The sequence below is a fragment of the Neolamprologus multifasciatus genome, chromosome 19, assembly GCF_963576455.1.
Source record: "Neolamprologus multifasciatus chromosome 19, fNeoMul1.2, whole genome shotgun sequence".
Taxonomy (NCBI): Eukaryota; Metazoa; Chordata; class Actinopteri; order Cichliformes; family Cichlidae; genus Neolamprologus; species Neolamprologus multifasciatus.
The window spans coordinates 30,121,550-30,138,265 of NC_140457.1; the positions used below are offsets into that span (position 1 = coordinate 30,121,550).

At 41.9% G+C, this 16,716-nt stretch overlaps 2 pseudogenes; both read right to left on the reverse strand.

The window, feature by feature from the left end:
- Positions 1 to 8,088: 8,088 nt before the first annotated feature.
- On the reverse strand, positions 8,089 to 9,994 carry LOC146496825 (GTPase IMAP family member 9-like; annotated as a pseudogene).
- Positions 9,995 to 10,065: 71 nt separating this feature from the next.
- On the reverse strand, positions 10,066 to 14,630 carry LOC146496826 (GTPase IMAP family member 9-like; annotated as a pseudogene).
- Between the last annotated feature and the right edge of the window lie 2,086 nt (positions 14,631 to 16,716).

The following is a 16,716-nucleotide window of genomic DNA, read 5'->3' on the forward strand; positions in this document are numbered from 1 at the left end:
AAATGTTAGCTGGTGGTTAAATGCAAGAATTCCATCAACGTGACTTCAGATCGGATGTGCTGGTTGTAGGTATTGGGCGTGGCTCGAGGCGCCGGGGTGCGAGGGCCCTCATAACGCTGCTTGCAGCTTTAATTATTATTATTATTATTATTTCGGCAAATGAATCGGCCTTTTGAGGGCCTGAACATGCTCAAAAACTCATGAAATTTTGCACACCCGTCAGGTCTGGTGAAAATTTACGTATTTTAATTTTCTCAGACATAGCCAGGGAAAATTGCCTCAGTAGCGCCACCTAGAAAAATGAAAAACGCGAGCCCCCGGTATGGGTATGACCTACATGTTTGAAAGTCGGTACACATATGTAACGTTCAGAGTCGAACAAAAAAGTCTATTATGGCAATGTCCTAAACCTAACAGGAAGTCCGCCATTTTGGATTGAATGTCACATTTTGGCTCTGATTTTGCCATTTCCATGCCTTGTACTTTCGCGAACTCCTCCTTGGGATTTGGTTGTATAAACTTCATCTTTGGTCAGTTTCAACTACACACCTGGGCCATGTTAAATTGCGGAGCTTTTGAGTTTTCACAATACAATGAGGCCGTGGCGCCACGGCGAATTTCCATGACTCGCCATGAAAATCTTATTGCCTCTCATTCTCTAATACATTGTCCGATCTGGACCAAAGAGCACACATATGATAAGACTCCACCCCTGAACCTATTTCAACTGCCATATTTGACATCCAGGACAGCGCCACCTAGTGGGAACAGGAAATGTCATGTTTTACACTTTGGGGTACAGTATTGTGATGGGTGACATCTGCAGCCTCAAATTTCTCCAGGAAAGCTTTAAGGAGTTGGTCTTGGGTAATAGTGAAAACTGTGAGTTTTCGCGAAAGGGTGTGACCCCGAAAGCATGGCGAACTTTGATGTCTCGCCATGAAGAAACAAATTAGTATAACTCAATGAAATCCAGTCTGATCAGTACCAGACTTTACAGGCATGATGTCAGACCCGCCCTGAACAGATTGATGTCCCCATTGTCAGGAATACGAAGAGCGCCACCTAGTGGCAACAGGAAATGTCATATCTTACACTTTGTTGTACTGATTTTCACAAGTTCATCGTGGACACCTCAAAAGCGGTGAATATCACCGTCAGTCCGTCATGATGCTTCAGTGAGAAAATTGTGACTTTAAACTGAACGGCGCACCCTAGTGGCAATGCGATTCACCATGAAAAATGAAGTGGCTTTTGAGGGGCTTGAAAAGTTTATAAAGTCTTGAAATTTGGCCCACACCTCCAACGTGATCAACGCTTTGTTGTTATCTGATCAATTTCATTGAATAGCGCAAAACGGCTCCACAGCGCCTCCTACAAAATTTCAAAACATCAGCCCCTGCTCTGTGTTTTATCTATGAGTCTGAAACCTGGTAAGTTTATGGAAGTTATCACGATGTACAAAAAAGTCTCTTGGAGCAATATCCCAAATCCAACAGAAAGTCAGCCATTTTAAAATTAATGTGTACTTTTGGCAACATTTTACCCTCTTTTCAGGCACCGTACTTTGACGAACTCCTCCAAGGGATTTCATCAGATTGACCCGATCTCTAGTGCGTGGCATCTAAAGACCTTTGTGATGTTAAATTGCGAAGCTTTTTACGTTCAATGAAACGGGGTGGTCATGGCGACACGTGGAGTTTCAATCACTCGCCAAAATGCAGTAATCTGCTGTCTCTCATAAACAAAATGTCCAATCTCTCCCAAACGTCGTAGGTGTGATGAGACTCAAGCTCGGAAATGTTTGTTATGCCATTTGTCATTAATGGTTAGAGCGCCACCTAGTGGGACGACTATAATCGTGCTAGAATAAGATGAAATGTTAGCTGGTGGTTAAATGCAAGAATTCCATCAACGTGACTTCAGATCGGATGTTGCTGGTTGTAGGTGTTGGGCGTGGCTCGACACGCCGGGGTGCGAGGGCCCTCATAACGCTGCTTGCAGCTTTAATTATTATTATTATTATTATTATTATCATTATTTCGGCAAATGAATCGGCCTTTTGAGGGCCTAAACATGCTCAAAAACTCATGAAATTTTGCACACCCGTCAGGTCTGGTGAAAATTTACGTATTTTAATTTTCTCAGACATAGCCAGGGAAAATTGCCTCAGTAGCGCCACCTAGAAAAATGAAAAACGCGAGCCCCCGGTATGGGTATGACCTACATGTTTGAAAGTCGGTACACATATGTAACGTTCAGAGTCGAACAAAAAAGTCTATTATGGCAATGTCCTAAACCTAACAGGAAGTCCGCCATTTTGGATTGAATGTCACATTTTGGCTCTGATTTTGCCATTTCCATGCCTTGTACTTTCGCGAACTCCTCCTTGGGATTTGGTTGTATAAACTTCATCTTTGGTCAGTTTCAACTACACACCTGGGCCATGTTAAATTGCGGAGCTTTTGAGTTTTCACAATACAATGAGGCCGTGGCGCCACGGCGAATTTCCATGACTCGCCATGAAAATCTTATTGCCTCTCATTCTCTAATACATTGTCCGATCTGGACCAAAGAGCACACATATGATAAGACTCCACCCCTGAACCTATTTCAACTGCCATATTTGACATCCAGGACAGCGCCACCTAGTGGGAACAGGAAATGTCATGTTTTACACTTTGGGGTACAGTATTGTGATGGGTGACATCTGCAGCCTCAAATTTCTCCAGGAAAGCTTTAAGGAGTTGGTCTTGGGTAATAGTGAAAACTTTGAGTTTTCGCGAAAGGGTGTGACCCCGAAAGCATGGCGAACTTTGATGTCTCGCCATGAAGAAACAAATTAGTATAACTCAATGAAATCCAGTCTGATCAGTACCAGACTTTACAGGCATGATGTCAGACCCGCCCTGAACAGATTGATGTCCCCATTGTCAGGAATACGAAGAGCGCCACCTAGTGGCAACAGGAAATGTCATATCTTACACTTTGTTGTACTGATTTTCACAAGTTCATCGTGGACACCTCAAAAGCGGTGAATATCACCGTCAGTCCGTCATGATGCTTCAGTGAGAAAATTGTGACTTTAAACTGAACGGCGCACCCTAGTGGCAATGCGATTCACCATGAAAAATGAAGTGGCTTTTGAGGGGCTTGAAAAGTTTATAAAGTCTTGAAATTTGGCCCACACCTCCAACGTGATCAACGCTTTGTTGTTATCTGATCAATTTCATTGAATAGCGCAAAACGGCTCCACAGCGCCCCCTACAAAATTTCAAAACATCAGCCCCTGCTCTGTGTTTTATCTATGAGTCTGAAACCTGGTAAGTTTATGGAAGTTATCACGATGTACAAAAAAGTCTCTTGGAGCAATATCCCAAATCCAACAGAAAGTCGGCCATTTTAAAATTAATGTGTACTTTTGGCAACATTTTACCCTCTTTTCAGGCACCGTACTTTGACGAACTCCTCCAAGGGATTTCATCAGATTGACCCGATCTCTAGTGCGTGGCATCTAAAGACCTTTGTGATGTTAAATTGCGAAGCTTTTTACGTTCAATGAAACGGGGTGGTCATGGCGACACGTGGAGTTTCCATCACTCGCCAAAATGCAGTAATCTGCTGTCTCTCATAAACAAAATGTCCAATCTCTCCCAAACGTCGTAGGTGTGATGAGACTCAAGCTCGGAAATGTTTGTTATGCCATTTGTCATTAATGGTTAGAGCGCCACCTAGTGGGACGACTATAATCGTGCTAGAATAAGATGAAATGTTAGCTGGTGGTTAAATGCAAGAATTCCATCAACGTGACTTCAGATCGGATGTGCTGGTTGTAGGTATTGGGCGTGGCTCGAGGCGCCGGGGTGCGAGGGCCCTCATAACGCTGCTTGCAGCTTTAATTAGGGCCCGAGCACCGAGAGTCCGAAGGCCCTATTGTATCTGCTCTGTTTATTATTATTATTATTATTATTATTATTATTATTATTATTATTATTATTATTATTATTATTTTTCAACGAAATGAATTGCCTTTTTGAGGGCTTTAACATGCTCAAAAACTCATGAAATTTTGCACACATGCCAGGTCTGGTGAAAATTTTTTTATTTTAATGGTTTTACATATGAGCACTGGGAAATGGCTCTAGAGCGCCACCTATGTGTTGTTAAATGCAGCCCTACGACCACATTTTTTGAGCTACATGTATGAAATCTGGCACACATGTGTATCATGCCAAGACGAACAAAAAAGTCAACAGGCCCATTGACGCAAACCCAACAGGAAGTCCGCAATTTAGAAGTGAAGGTGACATTTTGGCTCTAATTTTGCCATTTCCATGCCTCGAACTTTTGCGAACTCCTCCTTGGGGTTTGAATGTATAAGCTTCATCTTTGGTCAGTGTCAACTACACACCTGGGCCATGTTAAATTGCGGAGCTTTTGAGTTTTCATCATACGATGAGGCCGTGGCGCCATGGCGAATTTCGATGACTCGCCATGAAAATCTTATTGCCTCTCATTCTGTCATACATTGTCCGATCTGGACCAAAGAGCACACATATGATAAGGCTCCAGCCCTGAACATATTTCAACTGCCATATTTGACATCAAGGACAGCGCCACCTAGTGGGAACAGGAAATGTCATGTTTTACACTTTGGGGTACAGTATAGTGATGGGTGACATCTGCAGCCTCAAATTTCTCCAGGAAAGCCTTAAGGAGTTGGTCTTGGTTTACAGTGAAAACTGTGAGTTTTCACAAAAGGGTGTAACCTCAGCAGCATGGCGAACTTTGACGTCTCGCCATGAAGAAACAAATTAGTATAACTCAATGAAATCCAGTCTGATCAGTACCAGACTTTACAGGCATGATGTCAGACCTGCCCTGAACAGATTGATGTGCCCATTGTCAGGAATACACAGAGCGCCACCTAGTGGCAACAGGAAATGTCATGTCTTACACTTTGTTGTACTGATTTTCACAGGTTCATTGTGGACACATCAAAAGCGGTGGATATCACCATCAGTCCCTCATGATGCTTCATTGAGAAAATTGTGACTTTAAACTGAACGGCGCACCCTGGTGGCAACGCGGTTCACCATGAAAGATGAAGTGGCTTTTGAGGGGCTTGGAAAGTTCAAAAAGTCTTGAAATTTGGCGCACAACTCCAATGTGAGGAAGGCTTTGTTGTTATGTGATCATTTTCATCGAATAGCGCAAAATGGCTCCGCAGCGCCCCCTACAAAATTTCAAAACATCAGCCCCTGCTCTGTGTTTTATGTATGAGTCTGAAACCTGGTAAGATTATAGAAGATATCAAGATGTACAAAAAAGTCTCTTGGAGCAATATCCCAAATCCAACAGGAAGTCAGCCATTTTTAAATTAATGTGTAATTTTGGCGACATTTTACCCTCCTTTCAGGCCTCATACTTTGACGAACTCCTCCAAGGGATTTCATCATATTGAACCAATCTAAAGTGTGTGGAATCTAAAGACCTTTGTTATGTTAAATTGCGAAGCTTTCTACGTTCAGGGAAACGGGGTGGTCATGGCGGCAACATGAATGTCAATCACTCGCCAAAAAGCAGTAATCTGCTGTCACTCAAAAACACCATGTCCAATCTCTCCCAAAGTTCGCAGGTGTGATGAGAGTCAAACTCGGAAATGTTTGATATATGATTTGTCAGTAATGATTAAAGCGCCACCTAGTGGGATGACTATAATCATGATTGAATGAGATGAAATGTAAGCTGGTGGTTAAATGCATGAATTCCATCTATGTGACATCAGATCAGACGTGCTGGTTTTAGGTGTTGGGCGTGGCTCGACGCGCCGGGGGTGCGAGGGCCCTCATAACGCTGCTTGCAGCTTTAATTATTATTATTATTATTATTATTATTCACCGAAATGAATTGCCTTTTTGAGGGCTTTAACATGCTCAAAAACTCATGAAATCTTGCACACATGCCAGGTCTGGTGAAAAAGTTAGTATTTTAATGGTTTTACATATGAGCACTGGGAAATGGCTCTAGAGCGCCACCTATGTGTTGTTAAATGCAGCCCTACGACCACATTGTTTGAGCTACATGTATGAAATCTGGCACACATCTGTATCATGCCGAGACGAACAAAAAAGTCTATAGGCCCATTGACGCAAACCCAACAGGAAGTCCGCAATTTAGAAGTGAAGGTGACATTTTGGCTCTAATTTTGCCATTTCCATGCCTCGAACTTTTGCGAACTCCTCCTTGGGATTTGGTCGTATAAGCTTCATCTTTGGTCAGTGTCAACTACACACCTGGGTCATGTTAAATTGCGGAGCTTTTGAGTTTTCACAATACAGTGAGGCCGTGGCGCCATGGCGAATTTCGATGACTCGCCATGAATATCTTATTGCCTCTCATTCTGTCATACATTGTCCGATCTGGACCAAAGAGCACACATATGATAAGGCTCCACCACTGAATATATTTCAACTGCCATATTTAACATAAGGGACAGCGCCACCTAGTGGGAACAGGAAATGTCATGTTTTACACTTTGGGGTATAATATTGTGATGGGTGACATCTGCAGCCTCAAATTTCTCCAGGAAAGCGTTAAGGAGTTGGTCTTGGGTTACAGTGAAAACTGTGACTTTTCGCGAAAGGGTGTGACCCCAGAAGCATGGCGAACTTTGATGTCTCGCCATGAAGAAACAAATTAGTGTAACTCAATGAAATCCAATCTGATCTGTACCAGAATTTACAGGCATGATGTCAGACCGGCCCTGAACAGATTGATGTGCCCATTGTCAGGAATACGCAGAGCGCCACCTAGTGGGAACAGGAAATGTCATGGCTTTAATTTTGTTGTACTAATTTTCACAGGTTCATCATTGCCACCTCAAAAGCGGTGAATATCACCATCAGTCTTTCATGATGCTTCAGTGCGAAAATTGTGAGTTTAAACTGAACGGCGCACCCTGGTGGCAACGCAGTTCACCATGAAAGATGAAGTGGCTTTTGAGGGGCTTGGAAAGTTTAAAACATCTTGGAATTTGGGCCTGCGGTCTTTTGCTACTCCGGTTAAACATGATATATATAATTAGTTAGTTAGTTAGTTAGTTAGTTAGTTAGTTATGGCTATGGATTGAAAATACCCCCCACACCACACCCCTAATGGCTGCACCTCCTGAAGAATTTTGTCTGGGCTCTTATCTCACTTTTTTATTTCAAACAATCAACAGAAAATTTCACCGACATAGTTTTATGTAAGGTTTTTAAGGGTGTGTTAATTTTTAAGTAACATGAGCCCAGCGGCAGCAGCAACGCTAGGCTAACACTAACTAGCTAGCAAGATTATAAACTTGCTGCTAAACTAAGAGAAGCCACAAAATCAGTTTGAATAAGAGTAAACATTTACTCACCAAGTCAGTGTATCAGGTAAAGATCCACAGCAATGACAATAATCTCTTGAGCTGACACTTCTCCAGGTTTGCGCAACATATTCCATAACAAATGCTGGCACCATGAACATGTGGACTGATCCGAGAGGGAGGAGGACGGTAGTGACGTGGCATTTTCAAAACACATCTTTCATCCTTCCGCTCTGAGAAGCAAAACTTCCAGCTTATTTACTTTTAGTTAAGTTAGTTAAGTTAAGTCTGTGAAGGTTCTCAGTCATCCAGGTCATCGTAGTCAAAGGAGCTTGCAAAGAAAAGCGTCTGGACTTCTTTAAGTTACTTGAAGACGTTTCACCTCTCATCCGAGAGGCTTCTTCAGTTCTAAGGTCAAATGGTGGAGAGTCCCACATATAAACAGAGACTTGCAAAGGACCTCCCACCAGGTTTATATCTGGGACTCTCCACCATTTGACCTTAGAACTGAAGAAGCCTCTCGGATGAGAGGTGAAACGTCTTCAAGTAACTTAAAGAAGTCCAGACGCTTTTCTTTGCAAGCTCCTTTGATTAGTTAAGTTAAGACAACTCAAATAAATTGAGTTTTTCAGCGTTTTGCATAAAAAGTACTTGTAACTTATTTAAATTGAGTTCTAATAACATCCATCCATCCATCCATTCGCTTCCGCTTCTCCTTTTCAGGGTCGCGGGGGGCGCTGGAGCCTATCCCAGCTGTCATAGGGCGAGAGGCGGGGTACACCCTGGACAGGTCGCCAGTCTGTCGCAGGGCCAACACACAGGGACAGACAACCATTCACGCTCACATTCACTCCTAATGACAATTTGGATTTTCCAATTAACCTATCCCCACAAGCTGCATGTCTTTGGACGGTGGGAGGAAGCCGGAGTACCCGGAGGGAACCCACGCAAACACGGGGAGAACATGCAAACTCCACACAGAAAGACCCCGGCCTGATGTTGGAATTGAACTCAGGACCTTCTTGTTGTGCGGCAACAGTGCTAACCACCGTGCCACCGTGCTGCCCTGTTCTAATAACAAATTGATAAAAATTGAGTTCAGCTTATTTAATATTTTTAATTAAACACAATATTACATTTTACAGTGCATAAAGACATGAATAAGTGAGTTTGGTGAGGAAGATCGTGAAAAGTGCGCTTCTGGTCAAAAATTCAGATAAACACACTCCTAAACCTTGTGGAAAGCCTTTCCAGAAGAACTAATCCTGTTGTAGCTGCAAAGGGTGGGCTGACATCATATTAAACCTACATATTAAATCATATTATAATGAATTAAAAATAAAATGTCACTCACATTTATATGCGTGGTAAGGCAGATGAGCTAATACTTTTGGTAATATAGATAATGCTTTGTTAAGCAAAGTTGGCTCTGACTAAAACAAGTTAACAACATAGTCTACAGCCAAAAAGCATTATAAAAGTAATACATTAAATTAGGCAATAGTTTTTTGCTTCTATGAAGTTAGAATTTCTTATTGCAACAGACATGTTGCATGCTTCACTGACTGTCCTGTTAAATTCATTTCTCTTTTGACTTCAGCCTTTAGGTTGTTCTTTCTCTGTTGCTCTTCATCCTTTCGTTCCTTTGCAAGTCTCTGTTTCTCTTTGTTTGAGGCCTTCTTTGCCTTTTTCAACATATTTACTGTGTAGTGACCCCCACAATTCTCCACAGTCATTCTGTCAATTTTCTCTAGAAGCTGCCTGGTTTGTTCTGGGTCTTCCGCTTCATTATTGAAGACATGATATCTGCCATAGACACCCTCAATGAGCTCTTGAAGTCGTTCATTTTTTGAGATAAAATTTTCAATAGTTTGTTTCTTTAGTTTGTCTCCGTGTGTGAACAGAACTAGGAGTATTTGGCTGCTTCTTTACCAAAAGTACTTTGAATCATCTTCACAGTGTCTTCCTCTTCTTGTGTGAACCTACCAAGCTTTAGGACCATCAGGAAGGCATGAGGGCCAGAAGCAGACAGAGAAATAGATATTTTAATTTTTTTAACACTTCTTCTTCAGTCACATTATTGTCAAATACCCCAGGAGTGTCAATGATGGTCACCTTTCGACCTTCCACATCTCCCTGAGCTCTCTTGCACTCAGATGTCCAGGACGATGGGGACAGTTCAGACTGAAAATCTTTTCTTCTTAAGATGCTGTTTCCTGTTGCACTCTTCCCTCCTCCTGTTTTTCCCACCAAAATAATTCGTAGTTCATCACTCTTCTTCTGCTTCCTGGAACCTGCAGACATAAAACATAGGAACATCTTTTTTCTTTTTCAGTTTTTTTTCTTTTTCTGCCGTCATTGTATAAAATATTGAACTTTAGTGTAGATTGTGTACAGTGTACAAGTTATTTGCTCATCATCACAGTGTAAGATAAAAGCTGGCCTTTCCAGAATGTCAAGCACCCAATATTAAAGCAGAATTCTAAGAGACTGAAAAAACAATCTCCATAAACTAATAAAATATGAGTGCATAAATTGGTGCCAACCCTCATTAGCAAATAAGCATGTTTATTTTAACCTCTATCTACCAGGCCACCCACAACAAATCTAGGGTTACGTTACTGACCCTTTTTTTAAATAGTATTTTTACCTATTTGGAACACCTAGATGGAAAAAAAGAAACTTTAAATACAAAAACCCTAATGACACAATGTAAGCAACTTAATTTAAAAGGTTTTGTTTTCACCCTACAAGAACATGCTGACTTACAATTTCTTTAAAACGTGTGTGTGTGTGTGTGTGTGTTTACAACCCTTCAAAGGTCTGTGTGAGGTTCAACCCTTGATTTTACTGTTGAAGTCCTTAGAGAGACTGCCAGACAAACATGTCTATACCTATATACCAGGTTGAGCAGACAGTCACTCTAGGGCAGGGGTCTGCAACTCAAATGAGCTGGGGGCCACTGCTAGCACTGTCATCTCCTTGGAGGGCCACTCAAGTGTTGGAGAAGTACAAAAAAACAAAACAAAAAATACACTGACAAATATTTATGAAAATGTAGTGGGTTTTTTAAGTTTTAAATATTGTATAACACAAAACTGCAAAAGTGAGTGCAAATCTTTTTTCCTTACTAGACCCCTGCTCTAAGGCAATCACCGATAGCCAAAACACAACAACCATATATCGATATATCCATATCCAAAAGATGAACACTGAACATTTTTGAATTGGGTTCAGGTCATTTAAATGGTGACACATATTTCAAAATAAATGAGTTTCTTCCATTTCAAACACCAGCATCAAAAGAATTAATTAGAATTAATCAAGAACTTTGAGTTGAATGTGCAAGTCCACTGTTGACCAACAGCAAGGCAAAATCCCCAGAATATTAGAGAGAATAGTATAGAGCAGCAGTCCCCAACCTTTTTTGCGCCATGGACCGGTTTGTGCCCGACAATATTTTCACGGACCAGCCTTTAGGGAGTCGCGGATAAATACAAACAAAGTAAAACTAGTACCGGTACCGAAAAAAGAAGATTTATTCATAACACACGTGAAAAGACCCAGGAAAACCGAGTTAACGAAAAAAACGATAACAAAATAACGCTAAAAACCGATACAAATCCTGAAAACCATACATTTCACACCCAAGTCGCAACTCTCGCGGCCCGGTACCAAATGACTCACGGACTGGTACCAGTCCGTGGACCGGGGGTTGGGGACCGCTGGTATAGAGATTTCACATAGATAGCTACATCTCTCCTAGAGCTCACATGTCCAAGGTTATGGAATATCGTACCAGCATGACTGGCTGGTTTCATGTTTGTGCTTGAACAAGCTTAGAATCAGAGATGGGCAGTAACGCGTAATCCGATTACTTTTTTCAAGTTACTTGACCAACACTGCTTAGAATGACACTTTTTCAATCCAGTCTGACAAAAAATTACAAAAGATTCCCAGAACAGAATTTATATAGATACTGATATTCCATTAGTGATTGTAATCATTTACAAATAATAGCGAAGTTATTAACAGTTGAGTATCTCTCACTTGTACATGTTCAAATTATTTCTCTAAGTATTAAAAAGTGATTAGGAAAGTCGTATTCTTTATTTGTGCAAAAATGTTTCTTGAGATGCAGTTGACCAAAACTGCCAAAATTTTCCTGGGGAATAATTTAATCCTCCAAAATCTTCATTGTATGTGGCAGCAATCTGAGACTCTCACTGCTAAAGCACCAACTGCTCCAAGCTCCAACAGCTGCTCCAGCAGCAATTCCAAATGCCAAACCTATTGGACCGCCTGCAATTCCAAGCACACCTCCAATGGCAGCACCACAGGCGTTGCAACAGCTATTGCTGGTGCTGAAGTGAAGTCGTTTGATTTTTCGGCTCTGGCTTCATAATGATATCTCATATGCACCTTGCGCTTCTCTCTGGTGGCCCTTCCTCCATATTTGGCTCTCAGTTTATCAAGCTCTCTCTGCTTCTGTGCTTCCATCTCCTTCAGGAGTCGCTCTTTATCCTTTTCTATGGCTGCCTCTGCTTTCATGAACATTGCATTGGTATAGCAACCTCCACCATTAACCGCAGTCATCTTGTCAATTTTGTCCAGGAGCTGAGAGATTTGTTTGGGATCTTTGATTTCATTGTTGAAGACATGGTATCTGTTACCACACTTTCGAATGATGGCTATGAGATCAGGACTTTCTGAAATAAAGTTTTCAATGGTTTGCTTCTTTAACTGGTCTCCATGTGTAAATAACACCATTGTGTATTTTGCTGCATCTTCACCAAAGGTGGTCTGGATCATCTGAACAGTATCTTTCTCTTCCTGGGTGAACCTGCCCAGCTGAAGAACCACAAGGAAGGCATGAGGACCAGGGGCAGACAGAGAGATGCACATCTTGATCCTATTCAATACTTCTTCTTGAGTGAAATTCGTGTCAAAAAGGCCTGGAGTATCATTGACAGCTACCTTTCGACCGTCAACATTCCCCTTTGCTTTATGGCATTCAGATGTCAGAGAGGATGGTGACAGTTCTGATTCAAAGGCCTCTCTCCCCAGGACTGTGTTGTCTGCTGCACTCTTCCCCACTCCCGTCTTCCCCACAAGAACAATCCTCCTTTCATCTGAATCCATGGCACCTTTGTACCCTGTTGGACAGAAACACACTGTTCATCATACAGTGCTTTGTTGTTCAGGGTAGCATGCACATGCAAAATGCAAAAAACGTCTTTCATATACTGCTTAGAGATGGTGGTAACTCTTAAAGCTGAACCAGTGAGAACCTAATAAGAATCAGTAAGAGAACTGATAAGGAAATTCTGACATCCAACAGCTCAGAGATTCTCAGTTTCAGTTAATATTGGATTTGAATGCTTATCTCTTGTCTTTGATAATGCCAAAATAAACAAAAAGATTCTAAAGAAATGTTTTGGGGGATTTAAAAAGATTTCATGGGGGAAAGGCCTCTCTAGTATTCAATCAGAGTGCTCAAGCCCTGTGTGAAAAGTGATTGCTCCCCTTTCCAGAAATGGCGAAAACATGGAACTGTGGTGAAGCTTCCCAGGGGTGTCCAGCTGACCAAGAGTGCAGTGATCACTCATCCAAGAAGTCACAAAAGACCCCAGAACATTTGCCTCAGTTGAAGTCAGTGTTCATGACTCCACCAAAAGAATGTGCCTGGAAGAAAACATCTTGATGATCCCAAAGACCTTTTGGAAAATACTCTGTAAATGAGGGTGTATTGTGATAAACAGCTGAAACACCCAATGAGTTGGGGGTGCACAACTGATGATGTTTCGTATTCGTGACAAATGGTGGTTCACATTAGTCTTCAACTAACTGAAGAATTACATTATTGAAAACACTTAAAGTCAGTTAAAAAAACTTGCTTCACCCACCCTGTGACAAAGTGGCTGGACTGAATGCCATTTGTCACTTGCATATATTGTTATTTTGTGTTCTGTTATCTTATAGTCAATCATAATGCTTTAATTAGTGATGTGCAATACTACTGATTTCCTTTCCGATCCGACACCAAGTAAAATTCAGGGTGGTATCGATGATACTGATCCGATACTGATACTTTGTACAAAAACTTATTTTATTTATTGTATCTTTTATTGTATCTCAAATTATAGAGTCATAATGTTTACAGGACATTCGATTAATTGTTCTTATCACTTAATAATGCAGAATTCATCATATAGAAATAAAAAAACTGAAGTTGTGCTATTTGAACACCTTGCCTGCCTGCGACACTAAAGGACTCCGTGAGAGACGTCTGTCTTGCCCTAGCAGCACCTGTCCCTCTCCTCTCCTCCTCTTCAGTTTGCCTCAACATATGCTCATCATATTCTGTGATATGATTTACTCTGAGGTCTTTGACAAGGTTAGTGGAGCTGCCACAATACCTTACTTTTTTGCCACATGTATCGCAAACCACGCCTCGGCTGTTTGTGGATGTAAAATACGTCCGCACATGACTCCATTTATGCACAGCCATTGTTGTGAGTGTGCACGCCAAGGGGCTGCAACACATTTATACAGCCGTATTTGGCACATGACTATGAAAGGCGGAAGAGGAAGTAGTTCCTTCCTATGTTGACAATTCGAATGATATAGTTTCTTTCCATTGTGTTCCCGTTAATGGAACTGGCCTGAGGATCAGCTCTGAAAAGTCGAAGATCATGCACGTCAGCTCCATGGACCCACGACGGGGGATCTACATCGGGACACAGCTGCTAGAAGAAGTGGAGAACCTACCTCGGTAGCGCGATTTCCCATGATGGCGATGCAGAGGTGGATGGCAAGTGCCGCACTGGAAAGGCAGCTGCGGTATTTCGGAGGATGAACAAGATCTGGTCCTCCCCGACCATCTCCCTCAAGATCAAACTCCGCGTGCTTAATTTGATCGTGATCCCAACTGCCATTTATGCCAGCGAGACTTGGAAGGTATCGGCCTGCATCAACACCAAGCTCGATGTCTTCCAGCAGCGATGTCTTCGCTGGATTCTGAAGATCCGCTACACCGACCACATCACCAACGAGGAGGTCCTGCGAAGGAGTGGCACAGTCAAACTTCACAACATCGTTGCATGCCAAAGACTCCGACTGGCCGGCCATATCCTCCGCATGGATGATGCATGGATTCCAAAAACAGCGATGTGCTGGCAACCCCTGGGCATTAAAAGACCACGAGGATATCCCCGCAACACCTGGTGAAGGTCCATCAAGACCTAAAGACATCGAACATATCATTGGAAGAAGCTGAAGCTGAAAAAAAAAAAAAAAAAAGGAAGAAGCTGAAGCCCGCGCACAAGATCAAGCCTGGTGGTGTTCGCTTGCCGCCCGATATGCCACATAAGGCATGGGAGGATCTAAGTCTAAGTAAGTAAGTCCTGTTAACGATAAACTACAAATTTACCCTAAATTACTAAAATATCAATATTTTAATGTGAGAATCGATTCTACAACATAAATGACTGGTATTGGAGGAATCGATATTTCAGTATCAATCAGCACATCTCTAGCTTTAATGTAGACACTGCACATGTAACCTTGGCTCTACATACTATCCCGGGTCTGTTTGTGGTAGCATTGTCTATATATTGAGGCGATCGTGGCTCAAGAGTTGGCAGCTCGTCTTGTAATCGGAAGGTTGCCAGTTCGAGCTCCGGCTCCGACAGTCTCAGTCGTTGTGTCCTTGGGCAAGACACTTCACCTGTTGCCTACTGGTGGTGGTCAGAGGGCCCAGTGGCGCCAGTGTCCGGCAGCCTCGCCTCTGTCAGTGCAATCCAGGGCAGCTGTGGCTACAATGTAGCTTACCATCACCAGTGTGTGAATGTGTGTGTGAATGGGTGGATGACTGAATGTAGTGTAAAGCGCTTTGGGGTCCTTAGGGACTAAATAAAGTGCTATACAAATACAGGCCATTTACCATTTATTCATTACATCTCTGCAAATGTTCTTAAAGCAAAATGTCACTTCATCATTAGTTGATTTGAATCTTTCATTTGTTTATGTAGTTTGGTTATACTTACCATTGTGTGTTCCTTGGTGCAGGTCCTATATGTGAAACAGGTATATGGGAATGGCCGCCCCAGTACTTCCTGATTTTATAGGATATGATGTCACTGATCATATCAATTGGGTGTAACCAAATGAAGGGCTGTTTCTTTTGTGTAAAATTGTTTATTTCATTTAAAATAACCTCACGAGTCAGATTAAGTGAAGAGATTGACTTTTCACACCGTTTAGTTGGGTAAATGAGTTTGTTAAGTGGAAAAATGATTTTATTCCTGTTTCTTTGCCTAGACTGTGTTATTTAGCCTACCCTATATTCTCGATGGTAGAGGTTAATGAGGTTCAGATGTGAATGGAATTCTGTATAAAGCAGGTAAGATTTTGACTGTCAGGTTCTTATGTTTTGTGAAACATTTGTTGAAAGGCGATGCTAGAAAATAAAGAACACTTAAAAGTAGGGATGGGTATTGATAAGATTTTCACAATTCCGATTCCATTTTCGATTCTGTTTAACGATTCAATTCTTTATCGATTCTCTTATCGATTCTTTTTTTTTTTTTTTTTTAAAAAGGAGAACACTAAGGTCGATTAGCTTAGAACTTTGTTTTATATCTTCTTTTTGAACAAGATAGAAATTTAGGAGTAGCATGGCCTTACAAACCCAACAGTGAGATATTAAGAGATCCTTAAGAGATCCAGCCTATGGCTCTTCATTGGGGTGTCACAGGGTCCCCGGGGAAAAAAATTGTAAATGTAAAATATAGGGGTGCAACGATACTCGTATTGATGTTGAACCGTTCGATACAGTGCTTTCGGTTCGGTACGCATATGTATCGAACAATACACAATTTTTAATTTATTTTATCAACTTTCCTTCTGACGGTGCTGTCTGTGTTGAGCGCTCAGTGGATCTGCGCTCGACAGTGCAGCCTAGGCGGAGTAGTCGAATGCAGATTCACTGAGCGCAGGGCAAGCTAGCGAGACAGAAGTTAAGCTCTCCTTGCAACATGGCAAATTGAACCTCCCCTACCCTCATTCAGATCTGGCGTTTGGAACTATTTTGGTTTTCATGTGATGTGGCTTCACGGGGTGGCTGTAGCTCAGGTGGTAGAGCAGGTCATCTACTGATCGGAAGGTTGGTGGTTCGATTCCTGGCTTCCCCTAGTCTGCATGCCAAATATCCTTGGGCAAGATACTAACCCCAAATTGCTCTCCGATGCATCCATCGGAGTATGAATGTGTGTGAATGTTAGCTATAAAGCACTTAGAAAGATGTGCTTGTGCGAATGGGTCTGAATGGGTGAATGCACAAGTTGTGTACAGCGCTTTGA